This window comes from Cynoglossus semilaevis, unplaced genomic scaffold (assembly GCF_000523025.1).
Source record: "Cynoglossus semilaevis isolate Cse_v1.0 unplaced genomic scaffold, Cse_v1.0 scaffold1033, whole genome shotgun sequence".
Classification (NCBI taxonomy): Eukaryota; Metazoa; Chordata; class Actinopteri; order Pleuronectiformes; family Cynoglossidae; genus Cynoglossus; species Cynoglossus semilaevis.
Window position 1 is genome coordinate 477,292 of NW_007585109.1, and position 5,758 is coordinate 483,049.

The following is a 5,758-nucleotide window of genomic DNA, read 5'->3' on the forward strand; positions in this document are numbered from 1 at the left end:
GAAACAATGACTTAAGTATGCAGTACTTATTACTGATGTATTGTCTAAAATACCACAACAACAAATGCAGTGGTTCGGTGCCAGCAGATTCTTGACAGGAACATGTTGCACTGAATACAACGTACAAGAATTATCCAGTTAAAACAATTGAAGACTTTAAAATGTTTTGAAAATCCTGCAGTCTGAATGTTTCTGATTTGGACATGGATCTGTCCTAATGGGGTAAAAACATCATCTACAAAATATACTGCATTACATTTGCTGTACTAAACTGTAATGAAGTAATGCTACTAATGTCATTGGTGAATATTTCAGACACTAACTAGGAACCAATTAATAACCAATAATAACATTACTGACCTGAGCAGCACATCCACATATACTGTCTGTACCCCTTAAAGCTCTAAGTTATTCTGCCGGTTTTAAATGAATCATTTCTGAGTTACACCGTGATGTGGATGAAGATGCAATACAGCGTGAACAGTATACAAAAGAAAGTAGCATCTTCATTGAGGATTAAGATTTAAAAAAATAAAATATGAATATGAATAAAACATTAAAATTTGAAAAAAATAAACAATTTATGATTAAACCTAATGAGTTGCTTCTATAGTGACAGTTAACCTTGCATGTTTTTACACATCTAACTAAAAGACTTCTTGATTTGTAGTAATGTGTCAATATCACTGTTTTATAATTATGCAAATTATAAAATAGTTCTGCAGATTCTTTAATAGCAAAAATTAGAGCTGCCCAGTGAGCTCCGTCCATTTGTCTCCGTCTTCACCTTTACCTTTACCTTTACCTTTGAAAATGAAAATCTCTGAATGCTCTCCAAAAACACATGAAAATCTAAAATAAACTCCTTCCCCTCCAAATGCCTCGTTAATTATTCCCACCCTGTGAATAATTGAGGAGCTCATAAATATGAATCATTGAATGATTCCTCTGCCTCTGCATCCATACGCCGAGATATTCTGACACAAGCTGGTGAGAAAACAGCACCAGAAGAACATGGCCGCACATTCATCTCAACAGCCTCCTGCTTCTTTATTTATGAACTCCTTTAGTACTTTCAATGGGCTTCATTTCTATTTGTATTTCAGAAAATGATGCCATGTATGTGGCTGATGGAAATGGTTTAGAATTATACACAGTGGGAACAGTCCCAGTTTCACAGCTGTCTGTGTTTCTGTACACAACTTGTTCCTGCGAGAACATTTTTTTTTTGCTGTTTCCTTATTGTGTCAGTCTCATGTACTTTATATAGTAAAACAGACCATGGGACTCTGTATAAAACTATGCTGCTGCTTGGTGTACTTGAAGAGAGGCCTATTGTTGTAATGGCAGTGTCAGTAATTGGCTCCTTTTGTGTCGAATCTGGTTTCCGGGTTTCTCATTGTTTGTTTTTTTTAATAAAGATAAGGGTTTTTTTTTGTGACAACATACATTTTACGTTTTATTATTTTTAGCCCCATTGTCAGTTGTTCAGTTCTTCTACTGTTCAGTTCAGTAATGACCACCAGTTATCATCAGCTCTTCTGAATAACAGATTCAGCCCCATTTTGTGGACTCGCCTCTCTGTTGGCCTGCTGTTGCTTGTCAGGAGGAGTACAGGGGCTTTTGTAACAGGAGAACCCTTGATTAAGTTCCCTCTCCACCCCTGACCTGCTGCTGGAGCCCACTGTGGTGGTGTTGGGGGGGGGGTATAAGGGGGGGGGGGGGGTTAAGTGACAGTTGACATTGGACAGGTCTGCTGTTTGTGAGATGGAGTCCGTTTGATGTTTCTTGAATTTGTTTTGGTCCCTTTGCCCTTTAATCCTGCCAATATCGGGGATATTCACCTAATGATGTCATTTCCTTTCTTAGCCTTGTCTGTCACACACATTCTCACAGTTCTGTGTCAGAAGTCTGACTGCATTTACTGTCATCCTGCAATCAGAGAAAATACTCTGGTTTCTATCTGTTTCAATAAATAAATCAAGTCATTTCGATGTTGTATAGAAAAGAGTTGCAGATTCAGCCGAGTGGTGTCATTACTTTAGTTAAGCTACTACCAATTATCTTTTACTATTAGATTCCTTGACATTGACTCTGCATGGTGCAAACATTTGTAGTGAATGTAAATCTCCAAAACATTTAAACCTTGAAATATTTTATTTTTTATTTTATGAACTTTATTGATTCCACACTGGGAGAATTGTTGTGTTAACAGCAGATGTGCTGCAAAAGGTTGACCATTGGACGTGCCAAGTATGTTGTTAGTATGTTGTTCCTCTGCGACTAAAACCCAAGCTGAAGCTAATATCTACTTAGCTTGGAAGTACTTTACAGTAAACTAAAACTCCAATCTATTTGTAATATATTTTCCACATTAATTGCACAAGCTTTTTTTTTTCAGGCTTCATTCGAGTCACCAAGTACTTTATTTCAAAAAAATCTTGAACTGAAAAAAGAACCTTTGATTGAGGAAAAATTTCAACTACAAGTTCAAAAATATATGAACCGGGTGAACAGAAGTTATCAGCGGTGCTCCCCTCTTTACTACTTATACATACTTCTATTTGTCAAAATCAAATTAATCTCAAATTAATGTTGACAAATGTCCTTAAAAATAGATTTTACCTTTTAAAACCATTATTAATAAACATGATAATGGCTGGAAGATTAAGGAGTATCAGACATTCTGTGGCAGAAATGAAAAACACCAAGCAGCAGTGTGTGTTCATCCATGTCTTTTGTTATCAAGGAAGCCATTTGACACTGAAGCTTGGATGTAATGCTGATTAAACCTATTCAGACTGGTGGAATTACTAATGTACGTCAGGATTTAAACTTTTTTTTAACTGGTAGGAATGCAGCTGTAATGAAAAGGGGCTGGACTTGTTTGGGGCATTTGTTTGTGAAGAGTTGATGTCATTAAAATGATGCAGTTACTTGAAAAGCTTGAAGTAATAACCCTCACTTTATGCGCTGCTGCAAACTGCTGATGTAAGTTTTTTTTTTTTTTGCTTCTGCACTTTTAATAGCTGTATTGTCTGTCCAGGTGAGGATTACTTTGCCGGTTTATTTTTTTCCCTGTGGAACAACTTAGTGCCACTCTCCTTGCTATCCTCCCATCAGCCCTGCAGCCAGCCAGACTGTCAGCAGCACAATTAAGGGCTGTGCCATAATGAAAGGGGCATTAGCAGAGGCAATTTATTTCCCAGCGCAGTGCCGGAAGGATTCTGACGCCAGAATCCAGTGAAGGCTTTGTGTGCTCGTACTCAGCCATTATGAAAAAAAAGTAACATGACAAGGAAGCACCCTACATGTGCAAATGCGCTGGGGGTGGAATTAAGACAAAAGGCCAGCATATTTTCTTGGAAAGTCTTCTTATTTGTGTCTTTCCTCCTGTGAATTTCTCTCCTACTGCATTGACATTCAGTTTGTGCTTTTGCCACCTTGTTCCTGCTGGTTTTTCCTGCTTTCTCATTCTTCGTCTCCCACCGGTGCTTTATTCTTTGCTCCCTTGTGTACTCCCACCACAACCACCCTCTCATCCCCCACCACCACCCTCCTCCGCTATTCCTGTGTTCATTTTGTTCCTCTGAAGTTTATTGAATTAGCGCAGACAGCTGAAACGCGGAAGATAAGGAAGGCTCTCGCTCTATGCTGCTTTTAGAGAAATGGTATTGCACCGTGGATGAGCGAGCGGCGTGTGTGTTTGTGTGTGTCTGATGGAGGGTGAGGGGGGCAATGCACAGGCTTTAAACAGAGGAAGGAGCAACAAAAGAATGTTAGTTGCGCATTTTGTTTTCACTTTGCGATGATTAGCTTTTGAAATTTGTCACAGTGGAGATCCAAACATATTAATGCTCTTTGTTGTCAATTCAAGCAATCAGTCTAATCCTGTGGTTTTTATGGATTCTCTTTTTCCTTTATCAACTTACTTTGGTCTTTTAACTAAGACAAAGTTGAGTTGCAACGACCAATAAAATACTAATGTTTTGTTATAACTATAAAAAGTTATACATTCTTTAATGACTACTTTAATGTGTGTCATAGACTCCTATGCATGGACAGATCAGCTTTGGTTGATTAGCAGGCTATTTCCACATTCTCCCCTTGACCCTGCAGGGTTTAGGTGGCCTTGTCTCCACTCTGTCCACATTGATGAGAAATCATTAGCAAAGAGACTCCATTAACAATGAGGGACCAGGAATGAAAGAGGAAGGGAAGCTGGTGACTAATCCTTCAGCAGCAGGTGGCAACAAGTTTTAAATGGATGGAGGCAGAAACTGCACTGTGAAGGACGTGCATTTTTATGTGTGATAAGTAGACAGGCTCCAAGGTCACGGACCTAATTAACCTGGACAAGAAAGGAATCATCAGAGGAAACAGTAATACAAACCACAATACAGGACATTTGGTACACTTTGTTAAAGCGGTGATGCTTCTTAATCTAATCATCTTATTTTATCATGCAAAAGGAAAAAGAACAGACTCAGAGATTATTTAATTTAAGTTAAAGAGTCTAGTCAACCACTGGGTCACATGCCTTCAGTTGCTCTTTTAGATTTTGAAATATTTGCTATAAAGCATTATCATATAAAAATAAAAGCATAAGCTGATTTTCTTCTTCATGATAAACTCCAACATAAATAAAGTCCAACATCCTTCTCAGGCATAGGCATACTTCTTTCTTCAAAAGTAGGGATGGGTTGCATTCCTAACTGGATTCCGTAGTCTGACTTTAACTTCATAGTGTGTGTATTAAGGGTATATCTTCTTCTGTCAATATATTGCTTCAAGTCATCTACATTAGTTTTGTAATAAGTTCACGTGGAGTTACTTTGACTAGTCCAACACCTTAATGTAGTCCTGTTTGGTCTGTCGTATCGTATCAGTTACCAACAGTCGCTGCTTTGGCTTTTACTTTTGTGATTAGGACTAACAGAATAAAAATGATTTGACTGACATATACGATATGACGGATATATATATATATGTATATATATTGGATGTACAGCAGAGCTGTGCCACAGTGTGTACAGGTTTGGAGAGATTCTTTGACCATGACTTATTGTGGGTTTTGTGGGATTCTTTTCGTGGCTTAGGGAATCCTGGAGCAACAGAGAGAGCAACCGTCTTATCTGCTTCAAGTTAAGTGTCATGTTTGAAGAAGCAAGCCCGGGCTGAACTTTGACCCCATTTGCTTGTGTGTTTTTCCAAAAGGCCAGGGAGCCAAGTGCACTCTGTCAAATGAAATATCCTCCTGCTGACATCACAGAGCACTCCTCCTTCTTTCCCTCTGTCTCTCACATGCTGATTCTTTTTTTTTTTTTTTTTACTTTGTGACACAGGGAACTAATAGATGTGAGTAGGTTTAACTCAGCGCTCTGGGGCTTTTCTAACTTTTCTAATATTTGCATACACATATATTGACAAAAATACCAACTTGAGGTAAAGTCATTTCTAAGAAAACTATCATCTCTTGTCACCTGTCAGCTAAACACCAGTAAATGTGATTTATCTTTGGTTTTATTAAGTAACACCGAAGCTAATTGTTGCCCGCAGGCTGCAGATGTAGGAAGAGATGCACAGTAAATGTAGGTGCAGTGAGGTTTCTCTGCTCAATGCTCTCAGACATTTCTTCATCCCGCAGATATTTCTGCAGCCACAGACCCCGCTTTTGTGTCAGCTCCAATGTCATGGCGGATTTCAGAATGTGCTGCCGTCCTCTTCAAACTAATTAGCATTTACCCCCCCCCCCCCC